The following is a 15,503-nucleotide window of genomic DNA, read 5'->3' as shown; positions in this document are numbered from 1 at the left end:
GTGGATGCCATCCTCAAATGGCCATCACCTAGTTCGGTGAAAGGTGTCCAAAGCATGCTTGGTTTTGCCAACTTTTATCGCAGGTTTATCCCGGAGTTTTCACGTGTGGTGCAACCCATCACTGCACTCTTGCGAAAAAATAAACGTTTTGAATGGACCGAGGAAGCCGAACAGGCCTTTCAGGAGTTGAAAGCTAAGTTCACGTCCGCACCTATTTTGAAGCACCCGCGTCCCGATCTCCCATATATAGTCGAAACCGACGCGTCCAGCTTAGCCATGGGAGCTGTCCTGTCTCAGAGAGACCCTGAAACCAACCAACTGCACCCCGTAGCATTTTGGTCCAGAAAGTTCTCGCCGCCGGAGATAAATTATGCGATCACCGATAAGGAACTATTAGCCATTAAGTCCGCCTTTAAGGCTTGGCGGCATTATCTCCTCGGCGCCCGGCATACCATCACCGTGATCACTGATCACCGAAATTTACAATATTTAAAAACTGCCAAGGCTCAATCGTCTCGACAGCTCCGATGGGCTTTGTTCTTTGCTGAGTTCGATTTTGTAATCACCTACCGCCCCGGCTATAAGAATGGTAAGGCGGACGCTCTATCCCGAATTGGAATGGAAGAAATAGACACAAACTCAGAACCTCTGCCGATAATTCCCGAACAAAGAATTTTGGGGATAACCACTTTACAAACCCTTGAAGACATTCAAGCACGAGTGAAACAATTCCTGGACTCTTCAGCCTTGCAGGATTGGATCAAAAGGGGGTCTAACTTTTCAGTCAAGGATGGCTTACCTTACTTCCAAGGATGCTTATTTTTGCCAGAAAAGGAATTGCAAGAACTGGTTATTTCCCGTCATCATGATACCCTGATGGAAGGACATCCTGGCATTGCCAAAACAGAGGAAAAGGTTAAACGACAATTCTGGTGGCCTTCCTGGCGAAAGGATATTAAATCTTTTGTGATGTCCTGTGGAGTTTGTGCCCAAAACAAAGGTCAAAAGACAAGACCCGCCGGTCTTCTTCAGCCCTTAGACATTCCACCAGCACCTTGGCACACCCTGTCACTAGATTTTATCACGGACCTGCCCTCTTGTAATGGTTACAATACTATTCTGGTCGTGGTGGATTTATTTTCCAAAATGGCCCACTTTATTCCGTTGAAAGGATTATCTTCAGCCTTTGTTCTTGCCAAGGAATTCCTCGAAAATATCATCCGTTTGCATGGATTCCCGTCCATACTAGTCTCCGATCGGGGAAGCCAGTTTATTTCTCATTTTTGGAAAAAGTGTTGTCAACTGGCACAAATCGACGTAAGACTCTCGACCAGCCACCACCCACAGACCGATGGTCAGACGGAGAGAACGAACCAGACCCTTGAACAATATCTACGATGTATGTTGCACCAATCGGAGGGTAATTGGAAGGACATTTTATGGGTGGCTGAATATGCATACAATAACTCGATACACTCTGGAACTGGTCAGAGCCCCTTTTATACCCTATATGGACATCACCCTCGTACTTCAGACTTGGACTCACCTCTGAGCCTTGAAATGCCCGCAGTGGACCATTTGCATTCTACGATTACTCAAGCCTTCAAGGATGCAACTGCACATTTGCAACATGCGAAAGGGAAATACAAAAAGAATGCGGATCTGCATCGAAGAGAGGCGCCTCCATACCAAATAGGGGATCAAGTATGGTTGGCTACCAAACACCTATCACTCAAGGGGCCTCGAACTTTTAATCCAAGGTATTTAGGCCCTTACTCGATCAAAGCTATAATCAACCCAGTGGCAGTCAAGCTCGATCTACCAGCTAAAATGCGGATTCACCCCGTTTTTCATGTGTCACTTTTGAAACCAGTACACCCAGGAACCAGATTAACAAAGCCACCAGAACCGATTCAGATAGATGGGGAGCCTGAATTCGAGGTGAAGAACATTTTGGATTCTAAGATCTCAAAATCAAAACTTTTCTATCTAATTGATTGGAAAGGGTACGGGCCTCAGGAAAGGTCTTGGGAACCCAGTGATCACGTACATGCACCTCGGCTGGTAAAAAGGTTCCATCGGAATTTCCCAAACAAACCGAAACCTCCAGAAGGAACGACCTTGGGAGGGGCCTTGGGGGGGAGTGCTGTCATGATGCCTACCCCCGGAGCACCAGGCCAGGCCCAGCACCCCCGGAAGCAGGCATCATGCCCTCGGGTAAAAGCCCAGCGGCCCCTTATAGGGGCTCTTTGGACTCAGTCCTGGCGCCTTTGGCGCCAGGCTCATGTTGGAAATCAGTCCTGGCGCCATAGGCGCCAGGCTCATAAAGGGAGGTGTTTTGTGCACTTACCTGATGCAGACCATGCTGCACGCTTCAGGCCTCCCTGAGACCTGAAAGGGACTATTTTTTCATAGGGACTATTTTTTCACCCGGGCGTGGCCAGGGAAGGATACATACCTAGTTGGGGAAGGATACATACCTGGGACTTCTTTGGAGGCTATTTAAGCCACGCCCAGACAGCAGCTCATGCTTCGCGTTGTTCTGCTTCCTGCAGCTTAACGCTCACCGTGTCTGCTCCTGCTCCTGGACTCCAGCCACGCCCGCCTCGAACCTGGCAGACCTGCAAGGAAGGAAGAGAAGAGAAAGGTGAAAACCAAGGACTATTTCAAACTTCTTACCTGCATCCGGAATCTTCTCGCCAGCATCCCTGAAGAAAGACTTCCATTTAAAAGCATCGCGTTGCTCGCTGCAGCGCCACGCTTCAGTCACCTGTCCTCGCGACATCTCCCGGCTCCATCGCGGCTGTCAGCATCGGACGCCACATCTCTGCACCTAGGAGAGAGAGGAAGAAACAAAAGGTGAGCAGAAGGAACACAGAAGGAAAGCCTGATTAACAGCCATAATACTTACCGGCTTTTCTTCCACATTTCGGGTCGGCGCCGCCCCGTTGGCAGGTACCGTACCCCGGCCCCTATGGGGAAAGGACAAGAGACATTTCTGGGGAATGAGAAGGACATTTAGAGGGATCGCCCTCATCACTACTCACCTCGGCAGTTTAACCCCTCGACGCATCGCCTTCATTCTGCACCTGAAATAAAGGACAGATCACAGGTTAGAAAGACAACATAAAGGGGGCCTCACTTGAACTTTGAACTTTCATACTTACGGCGCATCGCTCAGGAAAGTCAAGTGGATTTTGCCAGCGCCATTCTGAAAACCAGTGAAGTAACAGGACGAACGCGCGCCCCTGCACCAGAAGCAGGATGGAGAGTTCATCCTTCCAAACCATAAGGTGAGCTTAAACCGGGGTTTGGAGGAAGTTAGAGATGAACGAAGGGGGAAAGGGGGGAGCTAGCACACTATTCTGTAGACTGTTAATCCCCTTTCTCATCTGCAGAAGGATATTCCTACGGGCCAGGCAAGCACGATTTGGAGGTCCTGTCCAATCGGTGTTCCGGGTCCTGCGCATCACGCTAGAAGAGGCCACAGCAATCCAGACTAGACCAGCGCCCCCGTGGGAACCAGGTGAGCGTTAGAGCCCCTGCATTCTTCGCAGGATGGAGAGCTCATCATACAAAACTATAAGGTGAGCTTTGTGAAAGGGAATGTCAGAAGTGATAAGTGGGGACGCAGTGAGGTGTTAATACTCAAATCCACAGGTGGCTAATTCCCTCACCCCGTCTTTAGGAGACTACTTCTACGGGTCAAGCAGACGAAGCTAGGTGGGCCAGTCCAGTCAGTCATCTCTGCACTACGCATCACATTGGTGGAGACCGTGGCTGTCCAGTTCCGCTCGACACCCCTGTGGGAGCCAGGTGAGCGTAACAGAACACGAAGCCTTCCTACAAATTCTCACCCGGGTGTCATGGAGACCTCAGAAACTGACCAACTGGCCCAATTGTTAGGGGAATTTAGGGCTGAAGTACATGCCACTCAACAAGAAACTAGTACACTCAGGAGAGAGTTGATTGTTTCGAAGGAACGCACTGATGATCTTGCTAGACAATTACTGCAAAACCAAGCGGGGCAAACACCCCTACCGGGACTCGGGGGGATTCCAAACCCTGTTTCACCAAGCAACCCTGTGCAAGTGATTTTACCAGGCAATATCCCTTCAGCCCCGCCAGAAAGCTTTGCGGGGGACCCGAAAAGATTCGCCGTGTTCATGAACCAATGCCGTTTGCACTTTTTATGCAGACCTGGAGCCTTTCCAAACGATCAAGCCAAAGTAGCCTTCGTATTATCATATCTCAGTGGCAGTCCCACTAGTCAATCAGGATGACCCTATTCTTCGGGATTTTCAGGGTTTTCAAATGAGCATGGAAAGACTATTTGCCCGGCACTCTCAAGGACAGGCCCTGGATAACGAACTTTTGTCCCTACGACAGGGTAATCAAGACCTTCAAACCTACATAGCAAGCTTTAATAGGTTGGTGGTGGAAACTGGATGGCCTGAGGAAAAACGGATTACGTTGTTTCATCGGGGACTTCGAGGAGAACTCAAAGATGTTTTGGCTCAAGTTGTGAACCCACCTCAAGACTATGCTGAATATATAGACTTAGTGGTCCAGTTAGATCACAGACTTCAGAATCGAAAAGGCTGATCGAGCCAATTTCGAGAACCGGGTGTTGGTTAAACCCAACGCTACCCCCAAAGGAACAGATGCCTCAGAACCCATGCAAATCGGAGGAGTTAAAGGACCCTTGACACAGAAGGAAAGAGAAAAAAGGCGGCAAATGCAATTATGTCTATAATGTGGAACTTCGGGACATTTTCTATGGGATTGCCCTGTAAAACCACCCAAGAAGGTGGTAGGAGATGCTGATAAAAGCCATATGGAGCCTGACTTGGGAAACGACCACGCCCAACAAGCGTAGAGGTCCGCTTGCCGAGCTTGAAGAAGGATACTCAGACCTAGCATTTCATCATACCAATGGTCCTTATAGATCCAAGGCAGCCATCACGTTTGCACGCAGTTAGGGCATACATTGATAGTGGGGCCATAGGAAACTATGTGGACCACGAATTGGCTTCTAGGATGAATATACCTCTCTGCAGAAAGACCACTTCAGATGTGATCACCACAGTCGATGGAACTGAAATTGGCTCTGGGCCTGTAACTCATTCCACCGCAGAGATGACATTATTGGGTCAGGATGGGCATCAAGAGGCTATTGTGTTTGATTTAATCAAAGCCCCGCAGTTCCAAATAATACTGGGGATACCTTGGTTGGAAACACATAATCCTTGTATTGATTGGCGAGAGAAGAGAATAACGATTGTCAAATTGATCTCATACCTGGTGCACAACCTCCATGTAGTAGGATCTACGCACTTACGGAACCCGAAAACCTTCACCTATGACAATACTTGGACCAATACCTTGCCAATGGCTTCATTCGTCCATCCAAGTCCCCTGCATCTTCAGCTTTGTTCTTCGTGCCAAAAAAGGAAGGTGACCTCAGAACGTGCATAGACTGCCGCGCCTTAAATCAGATCACGGTTAAGAACGGATACCCATTGCCTCTGATCCCAGAATTACTAGACAAAGTAAAGGACGCTTGCATCTGCACTAAATTAGATCTCCGAGGGGCATACCATCTGGTACGTGTAAAGAAAGGCGACGAATGGAAGACTGCTTTTCGCACTAAGTACGGGTTATTCGAATACCAGGTGATGCCCTTCGGGTTGTGCAATGCACCAGCAGCCTTCCAGTATTTTATGAACGATGTCCTGCGTGAACTCATTGACGTCTGTGTTGTCGTATACATAGACGATATTCTAGTGTACTCCTCTTCAGAATCAGAATCTGACCATGTGAAGCACGTTCGTGCAGTCCTTGAGAAACTACGCCAGCACAAGTTATATACAAAATTGGAAAAATGCGTTTTCCATACTACAGAAGTTGAATTTCTTGGATTTATCCTGAGTCCAAAAGGAGTTCGAATGGACTCTCGAAAGGTGGACGCAATTCTCAAATGGCCATCACCCAGTTCAGTTAAAGGAGTACAAAGCATGCTTGAATTTGCTAATGTCTATCGCAGATTAATTCCGGATTTCTCGCATGTTGTACACCCTATCACAGCGCTCTTGCAAAAAAACAAACGCTTCCTGTGGACTGAAGAAGCTGAGAATGCCTTCCAAGAACTGAAAGCGAAATTCACGTCTGCACCTGTATTAAAGCATCCTCGTCCTGAACTCCCATACATAGTTGAAACCGACGCATCCAGTTTAGCCATGGGAGCTGTCCTGTCCCAGAAGGATCCTGAAACCGGTCAACTTCACCCAGTAGCATTTTGGTCCAGAAAGTTCTCGGCACCCGAGTTAAACTATGCGGTTAACGATAAGGAGCTATTAGCTATCAAATCCGCCTTCAAGGCTTGGCGGCATTATCTTCTCGGTGCCAGGCATACCATTACTGTAATTACTGATCACCGGAACGTGCAGTATTTAAAGACAGCCAAAGCCCAATCATCACGCCAACTTCGATGGGCATTGTTCTTTGCCGAGTTCGATTTCGTGATCACTTATCGACCAGGCTGTAAAAATGGCAACGCAGATACCTTATCCCGAATAGGAATGGAAGAAGCATATGCGAACCCAGAGCTGGTGCCTATAATTTCAGAACAAAGAATTCTTGGCATAACTACTTTACAAACCCTAGAAGATATTCAGGTAAAGATCCAACAACTCTTCGATCCAACAGCCCTGCAGGACTGGGTAAAGAAAGGCTCAGACTACTCTGTCATCAATGACCTACCTTATTATCAAGGGCGTCTATTTCTACCACATAAGGAATTACAAGAACTGGTCATCTCCAATTATCATGACACCCTGATGGAAGGGCACCCAGGTATCGCAAACACTGAAGCTAAAATAAAGAGACAATTCTGGTGGCCCACCTGGAGAAAAGACGTAAAGTCATTTGTAATGTCCTGTGGCATTTGCGCCCAAAACGAAAGTCAGAAGAAAAAACCGGCAGGCCTTTTACAACCCTTGGATATTCCACCTACACCATGGCACACCTTATCGTTAGACTTTATTACAGACCTACCTCCATGTAATGGATTTAACACCATTCTCGTTATTGTGGATCTTTTTTCCAAAATGGCCCACTTTATTCCTTTAAAGGGATTACCTTCTGCTTCAATTCTGGCCAAGGAGTTTCTCGAAACCATTGTTCGAATACACGGATTTCCCTCCGTATTGGTCTCTGACCGAGGTAGTCAATTCATTTCACATTTTTGGAAGAAATGTTGTCAATTGGCGCAAATCGACGTGAGGTTATCGACCAGTCACCATCCCCAGACCGATGGTCAAACGGAGAGGACCAACCAGACTCTTGAACAGTAACTGCGTTGTATGTTACACCAGACTGAAAGTAATTGGAAGGACATTCTATGGATCTCCGAATATGCATACAATAACTCTGTACATTCTGGAACTGGACAAAGCCCCTTTTATACTATATACAGGCACCACCCTCGAACCTCAGAACTTGACTCGCCTCAACACTTAGAAATGCCCGCAGTGAACCATCTGCACGCTACTATTACACAAGCTTTTAAGGAAGCAACTGAACATTTGAAACATGCGAAAGAAAAGTACAAGAAAAACGCTGATCAGCATCGAAGTGATGCTCCACAATACCAAATTGGGGATCAAGTTTGGTTGGCCACAAAACACATACCTCTAAAAGGAAAGCGGACCTTTAACCCTATATATTTGGGACCTTACCTTATTAAGGCCATTATCAACCCAGTGGCCGTCAAATTGAATTACCTGCTAGTATGCAAATTCACCCCGTCTTCCATGTGTCACTTCTGAAGCCAGTACAACCTGGGACAAGACTAACCAAGCCACCTGACCCCGTCCTTATAGACGGGGAACCCGAATTTGAAGTGAAAAGTATCCTGGATTCCAAAATGGTTAAGTCAAGACTTTTTTATTTAATCGACTGTAAAGGTTACGGACCACAAGAACCGTCATGGGAACCTAGTGACCATGTTCATGCACCTAATTTCCCAGACAAACCAAAGCCAAGGGGAGGAACGACTTTAGGAGGCGCCTTGGGGGGGAGTGCTGTCATGATGCCTACCCCCAGGCATCCAGACCAAGTCCATCAACCCCGAAAGCAGGCATCATGTTACCTGGAGCAAACTCAGCAACCCCTGTTAGGGGCTATCTGGGTACAGTCCTGGCGCCTATGGCGCCAGGCTCATATGGGACATCAGTCCTGGCGCCATAGGCGCCAGGCTCATATGTTAAAACTTACCTGATGCAGACCATGCTGCAAGGGATCCAAGCATCCAAGCCCATGTGAGGCTTGAAGGGACTATTTTATTTTAGGGACTATTTTGTTACTCGGGTGTGGCTGTGGATGTATACTTACCTGGGACTACTTTGAAGGCTATTTAAACCACGCCCGAAGAGCAGCACATGCTTCGCGTTATTCTGCATCCAGCAGCGTAACGCTCACCGTGTCTGCAGTCAGCATTCAGCATCCTGCCACGCCCGCCTCGAGTCCAGAGCGCCTAGAAAGAAGGGAAAGAAGAAGAAAGGTTAGAACAAGAACTTTACTGGATTTCTTACCTGATTTTGGATTCAGCGCATCTTCGAACCAGAAACAGTCTTCATTTAAAACGCGTCGCATCGCCAGCAGCAGCGCTGCGCCATACTCACCGTTCCTCGCAGCATCTCTATGATCCGATGCTGTCTCCATCACCTGGTTGCCGCATTCCAGCGCCTAAGGGGGACAAGAAAACAACAAGGTGAGCCAAGGGAACAAACAAGGACAATCTCTTGCCACCATATGCTTACCTGATTTTACCGCAGGAGGTATTATCCACCAGCACACCAAATCTTCCTACGCTGCACCTGCAAGAAAAGAGAAAGCAGCAAGTTAAACCTTGGCATCATTTACCGGACAGTGTTACAAAACACAGACTCTTACCTGAACGCTTTCAGCTGCCACAAGACGATCATCTTTTGGGTCTAAGCTGCAAAAGAAACAAGGAATAGGACAAGAGTGATTAATCGGACATTTTGAACTCATTAGAACTATATACTTACGGCCTTTCGCCCGGAGGTTTGGAGCCAAGATTTGTCCAGAACTCTTCCAATATCCTGAAGCCAGTGAAGTAACTGGCCATCAACACGCCCCTGCATTCTTCGCAGGATGGAGAGCTCATCATACAAAACTATAAGGTGAGCTTTGTGAAAGGGAATGTCAGAAGTGATAAGTGGGGACGCAGTGAGGTGTTAATACTCAAATCCACGGGTGGCTAATTCCCTTTCCCCGTCTTTAGGAGAATACTTCTACGGGTCAAGCAGACGAAGCTAGGTGGGCCAGTCCAGTCAGTCATCTCTGCACTACGCATCACGTTGGTGGAGACCGTGGCTGTCCAGTTCCGCTCGACACCCCTGTGGGAGCCAGGTGAGCGTAACACATGGTGTCACGATCTACCCACAGCAGGCCATAAGGGCCAGAAAGCGACCAACGAGCTTCTATCTCATCTCTTCTGGTGGCCTACCATGGATAAGGATGTTCGATCCTATGTATTCTCATTTCCTGTTTGTGCAACCAATACAAACTAGTCCACCAAACCTCTTGGATTATTGCAACAGGGTGAAGTGCCTTCACAATCTTGGATGCACATTTCCACCGATTTTGTTGTGGACCTTCCTTTGTCTAGTGGTTACAAAGCTATAATGGTGACAGTGGACACCCTCAGCAAATTGGCCCACTTCTCTTCACTATGAGGACTCCCTACCGCACCGGAGACGGCGACTGTACTCTTGAGAGACATTGTTCACCTACATGGGCTTCCTGCTACCATAGTATCAGACAGAGGCTCGCAATTTATGTCAATGTTCTGGGCTTCTCTTTGCCGTCAGATCGGAATACAGTGAGCTCTTTCTTCGGGGTATCACCCCCAAATTAATGGGCAGACCGAAAGGTTGAATTATACACTAGATCTATACCTCTGGTGTTTCTGTAGTTAGAGACAAGATAATTGGTATGACTTCCTCTCCTTAGCAGAGATTGCCTATAACAACGCGATCCATACAGCCACTAAAATGAGTCCTTTTCTTTGCTCTTATGGCTATCACCCCTGACACATTCTGCTCAACACCGCAGTCTCTACCAGGATGCCTTCTTTAGACCATCTGCTGGACACCCTCAAAGAAACTCACAAACAAGCCCAATAGACATTGGAAAACAGTAGGAGAAGATACAAGAAATGGGCTGACAAGGGAAGACTCCCTGATCCTCCTTGGAAAGAAGGAACACGTGTCCGGGGATCGACTAAGTACCCGCCCCATTGCGTGCATAGGGGGAAGTTCTCTCCTCTGTATTTAGGACCTTTCCCTTTTACCGCCAACATCAGTCCCGTAGCTTTTCGTCTCCTTCTACCAGCCTACCTTAAGAGGGTTTACCTGGTGTTCCATACTTCGCTTCTCAAGGTGTACCAGCCAGATCCCTACAACCGACGGATCCCCAAGGCCAATTTCTCTCCTCCATCGAAACCAGCTGAATACGAGTGTCTCGCCTCATTGATTCCAGGTACAAAAGAGGGGTATTACAATATCTTGTACACTGGAAGGGATATTCCGATGCAGAGCGCACCTGGGAACCTGAGAGACATTTGCACACACCCTTGCTCATCCGAAGGTTTCATCGACAGCATCCAGACAAACTTGGGGGACCCTCGAGAAAGAGTGGACATATTGTCATGCCTAGCGGGCCGACATGTTTTCCTCACATTTTCTAGTGAGCAGTCTAGTTTATTCCAAGATGGCCGCTGCTGCTATATCCTGTGGCAGTGTGTTGCAGCCGGCGCGTTGCAACCTACGACTTAGTCGGTTTGCCGCTCGTGTGATTTCTACCTTGGAGCCAACGTTCCCTCCTTTGTCTCCGCTCTGTGTTTATCCTTGTTTTCTGCTCACGGCTTTTTTGCCATGCTACATATTTTCACCCTTTCCTGTCTTCCACTAGGTTACCCGCTAGTTGGGGTCTCTCTCTCTCTCTCTCCTGTCTCCCGCTTCCCTTGGCTGGGCATTCTTTCCTGGGTCTCGCCCCGGGGGAACTCGCTCGTAGCTCTCTCCTGTCTCCTGCATCCCTTGGAGGACAATTTTTTTTGGGTCTCTCCCTGGCGTACTTGCTCGTATCTCCTTTTCCTATCTCTCGTTTCTTTCATTCCAGATCTCATACCGGTCATTGAGTCAGTGCACCCCTCTCTCTCTCTCTCGGGGGTTGGTCCTCTCAGTTTCCTTCATCCAACCTTCTCAATTACACTCTGAACTGCCGCAATGGATCTTTCACGGACCATTCTGGCTTGTGTAGTCCTTTGGATACCATCACAGCTGACTACTTATCACGGATCCTGTTTATCACCGGAACGGGACACTTGTTATTCCAATCAGCATAAACCTTCAACATTTAGCAGGAGCTCACTTCTGTCGACTTCCAGGATCCTCACAGGGTTTATTCAGCCAGGAGGCTTTTTCCCTGTTCCTTGAGGGGCATGCTCCCACGGAATCCTCGCTGCCAGGTGTTTCCAAGACCTCGGCAACGTGGCCTCCACAGGAGAGCACCCTTACTTGCACGAAAAGAAAGACAAAAAGGGAGAAGTAAAGAAGAAAGAAAGGAGAAGAAAAGAAGACGGAGATGCTCGATAGTTCAGCAGAAGATCAAGGTGAGGAGGAAGGGAGGGTGGAAGCACCAGAGTCTGACAATGTAGTACTTGCTAACCTCATAGGACCCCCCTTCGAGCCTATGCATAAATGCAGTCTTAAACACCTCACATACAAAACGGCTTTTCGAATGGCTATCACCTCCATAAGAAGAGTCAGTGAACCACAAGCTTTGCCAGTGCAAAACCCTTTCTTTGTCATCCACAAAGACAAACTGGTATTAAGAACACACCCTAGGTTTTCCCCTAAGTTCCTTTTGAAGTTCCATGTCAATCAGTCCATCGAACTACCAGCTTTCTTTCAAAATCCGTCAAGCCCAGCTGAGAAAAAACTCAATACACTCGATGTAAGGAGGGCGGTCTTTTACTATATAAACAAGGCAAGACCGCTTAGGAAAATAGACCATTTGTTTGTCTCCATAGCTCCTGGCAGGGAAGGAGACCACGTTTCCAAAAACGCCATCTCCAGATGGATAGTCCGATGCATACAGCTCTGCTACTTTCTGTCAAATAAAACTCTGCCTTTCATGCCAAGAGCTCACTCTACCAGGGGTACAGGAGCTACCTTGGCCTTTATCGCAAATGTCCCGCTAGATGCCATTTGCAAAGCAGCTATATCGAGCTCTATCCATACTTTCACTCAGCACTACTGCATTGACACACATTCTAAATCAGATTCCCAGGTGGGAAAAGCAATGCTAAAACATCTATTCGCCGCCGTACCTTCTCACAACCCACCAACTTCTCCAAGCCCTGCTTGCTAATCTATGCACAGTATGTGATCTAAGCAGATTCCACAAGCCTCAGAAGGGATACATTACTCACTGTAATCGTATTTCTGATGCTTGTATCTGCTTAGATTCACATGCGCCCACCCTTCCTCCCCTGTGGAGTAGAAGGTACATAGATGTTTCTGGGCTTCACCTGTTATAAATCTGCTTTACTACACCTGTACTCACGCTACACTTCATGCAACCTCATGTCAGAAACAAAACAATCTGAGGGACCTCGATGCTTGAAGCACCATGGGTACAGTAGGGATAATATTACTGGCACACCCGGTCGACGTCCCTTTGAGTTTCAAAAACAAAAACTGTAATACGCTGCAGCTACCACTAGATGTCGGCCTATGCATAGCATGTGAATCTAAGCAGATACAAGAATCAGAAATACGATTACGGTGAGTCATGTATCCTATTTATATAAAATCATAAGTGACGGTTTCATGCAACATTTATATGTAACATTTTTTGTAATGTTTTTTATAATGCTTGAAATTGTGGTTAACGTTTGTCCTACAGACATGGGTCTTGTGTCATTCTGTTCCACATTTAGTCGACTTCAATGATATGCTGTCCAAAATCCGCAATTCTTAAGGTGTTTGGAGTGTACTCACTGCTATAGTTGTGTATGAGTGACAATTTTGTGTAACTTTTTTTGTAACGCTTTCTTTTTTTAAATTTTCTTTTTTCTTTTGGGTCATTGTACATCCTACAGACATGGGTCTGGTGCCCTTCTATTCCACAATTCTCCAGCATGGGGTCTGGCATGGATTCACATGCTCATGAATATTCCCCGTCGTCAGGCCGGGAATCCTCGGTATAGAAAAAAATCAGTATCAGTTTCGTTTCTGATCTGTCTTTCTTAGTAGTAACCAATCACTGGTCTCTGGGTCATACTGCCCCCAGCCAATGACTGCCCTCTCCCTAAGCCCCGCCTCCGGCAGCCATCCTCAGATTTTTACCGCACGTTCAAGTGTTGGGAGTCCTCGTGCTTTAGCTCTCGAGCTTTTGCTGCGTTTTCGCGCTTTTTCAGGAGATTTTTCTCATTTTTTGGTTAAATAGAGCCTCAAGCTCCACCGTTTCTACATCCGATCAACGGGGATCCGTTTCAGAGTTTTCTACGCCCCTCAAAGGTGAAGATTTCGTCAAGTTACGCTTTTGGAGGATTCCAGAAGTTCCGAGGCGACCCCGGACATGGCCCAGGAGAAAGGAAGCTCGACGCCCGGGAAGCTGTTCAGGACCTGCCCTGGATGCCAGCTTCAGAATGTTTTCAAGGAGGACGAGCATTCGTTATGCCTCTACTGTCTCCATGAGGACAAGACGCACAAGGAGAAGGACTGTGCGTTTTGTGGGAACATGTCGGAGCGGACCATGAAGGATGGCCACCTCCGTCTCGCCAACTGGCTGGAAGGGAAGAGCTCATGAGGCGAGAAGAAGAAAAAGAAGTCCGAGCTGTCTTCTAAGTCCTGTGAGGGTGCCCCGGCGACGGGGGCCCAACAAAAGGCTAAGCACTGCGAGTCCGCGGGCACCGGGAGCGCCGAACGGTCGGGCTCCTTGGCTGCCAGGCAGGGCGCATCCTCCCCGGCGCCATCAACCACGAGCCAACGCTCTGGCTCGGGTAAGAGGAAGTCCGAGAACCAGGCGAAGCTTCTGGAGAGGCCCCGGTCGATCTCGAAGATTCCGGCAGAGGGGGAGCGAGGCTCGGACCCTCCCCCCAAGGTGAAGGCCCCAGGCGTCCAGAAGGTGGCGATGGCCTTAATTCACCCTGCTAAGACCTCGATTGAGGATTTCGCCGCGGCCCTGGCTCAGCCTGTGGAGGCTACACCAGTGGAGGCGCCCTCAGGACCCAGAGTTTCCCTGCCACCGCGGAGGGAGTCGTCTTTCAGGCCCATTGAGAAGACCCCCACGAAGTCCTCGTTGGAGAAGAAGAGCTCATCGAAGTCGTGGAAGAGGCCCAGCCCATCGGGAGGGATCCCGACGAGGGCGACGACGAGAGCGAGGGTGTCGCCGACAACGCTCCTCAAGAGCCCTCGCGCCCGTTTCCGGCGCCGCAAGACACCTCGGCGGCCATTTTGTCAGCGATTCAGTCCTTATGCTCGGAGATAAGGAGAAGGTTGCCCCTTCCCCTGACGGAGGTACCTGAGCCAGACCCGACGGGGGAGCCGGAGCCAGGACCTTCGGAGAGTCCACCGATAAGAGGAGGAGGACGCATCCTACGCCACCTCTCCCACCTCTGCGGCCTGCTCTGCCTTTCCCCCGGTCTACTACCCACAGGGATGATACAGGCACGGACACGGCTATGACAGGTACAGATGACGACGGAGGCGACGACGGGACGTGTCCCCCGTCGCCCGCTGCTCGGGCATCCCCGCCCGACAAGATTGGATCCTTTCATGCCATGATTTCCAGGGCATCCAAGCTTTTTCAGCTCTGCCCAGAAGAAAAGAAGAAAGAAGGGTTCCTTTACCAACGGCGCGAGGCTAAAGGGAAGACGGTCCTTGCTGTACCGCTTCTTGATGACATCTGGGATGAGGGGCTCGCCCGCCTCAAGAACCCTGCCACGGCGCCGGCAAAGAGGGACCGGTACGAGAAGAAGTATCGGGTCCCCGACGCTGCCCCCTTGTGCCTTCGGGCACAACCTACCCCGGATTCGGTCGTCTCGGCGGCAGCAAAGAAGAAAGCTGGGGGGTCATCGGCCTCGACATCAACTTCCCCGCCAGATGGCGAGGGCAGGAAGTTGGACACGATGGGGCGACGGATCATCTCATCCGCAGCGACGACTATCAAGGCGGCCAACGCCCTGGCTATCGTAGCCCGCTACGACAGGGAGTTGTGGTTCAAAATCACCCCTCTGTTAGACTTCCTTCCGGACGCCAAAAGGGCTGAGGCCCTTGAAATCCTACAGGAGGGGGAGATCGCTTCGGACCACGCCATCACGGAATGGCTCAAGACCACGGATTTCCGCGAGGACGTACAAACCAAGGTCTTGGACATGCCCTTCGACGGGAACAACCTGTTTGGGA

General features: G+C 49.0%; 1 protein-coding gene across 11 annotated transcripts in view; it reads left to right on the top strand.

Moving 5' to 3' along the window:
* SNED1 (sushi, nidogen and EGF like domains 1) overlaps positions 1–15,503 on the top strand; it is a 3,218,914-nt gene that overhangs the window by 1,533,175 nt on the left and 1,670,236 nt on the right. The gene's annotated exons all lie outside the window — the stretch shown is intronic.

The sequence above is a fragment of the Ambystoma mexicanum genome, chromosome 10, assembly GCF_040938575.1.
Source record: "Ambystoma mexicanum isolate Mex_15411 chromosome 10, UKY_AmexF1_1, whole genome shotgun sequence".
NCBI classification, from domain to species: domain Eukaryota; kingdom Metazoa; phylum Chordata; class Amphibia; order Caudata; family Ambystomatidae; genus Ambystoma; species Ambystoma mexicanum.
Note: the sequence above shows the minus strand (reverse complement) of the source record. Positions and strands in the feature narration are given on the sequence as shown.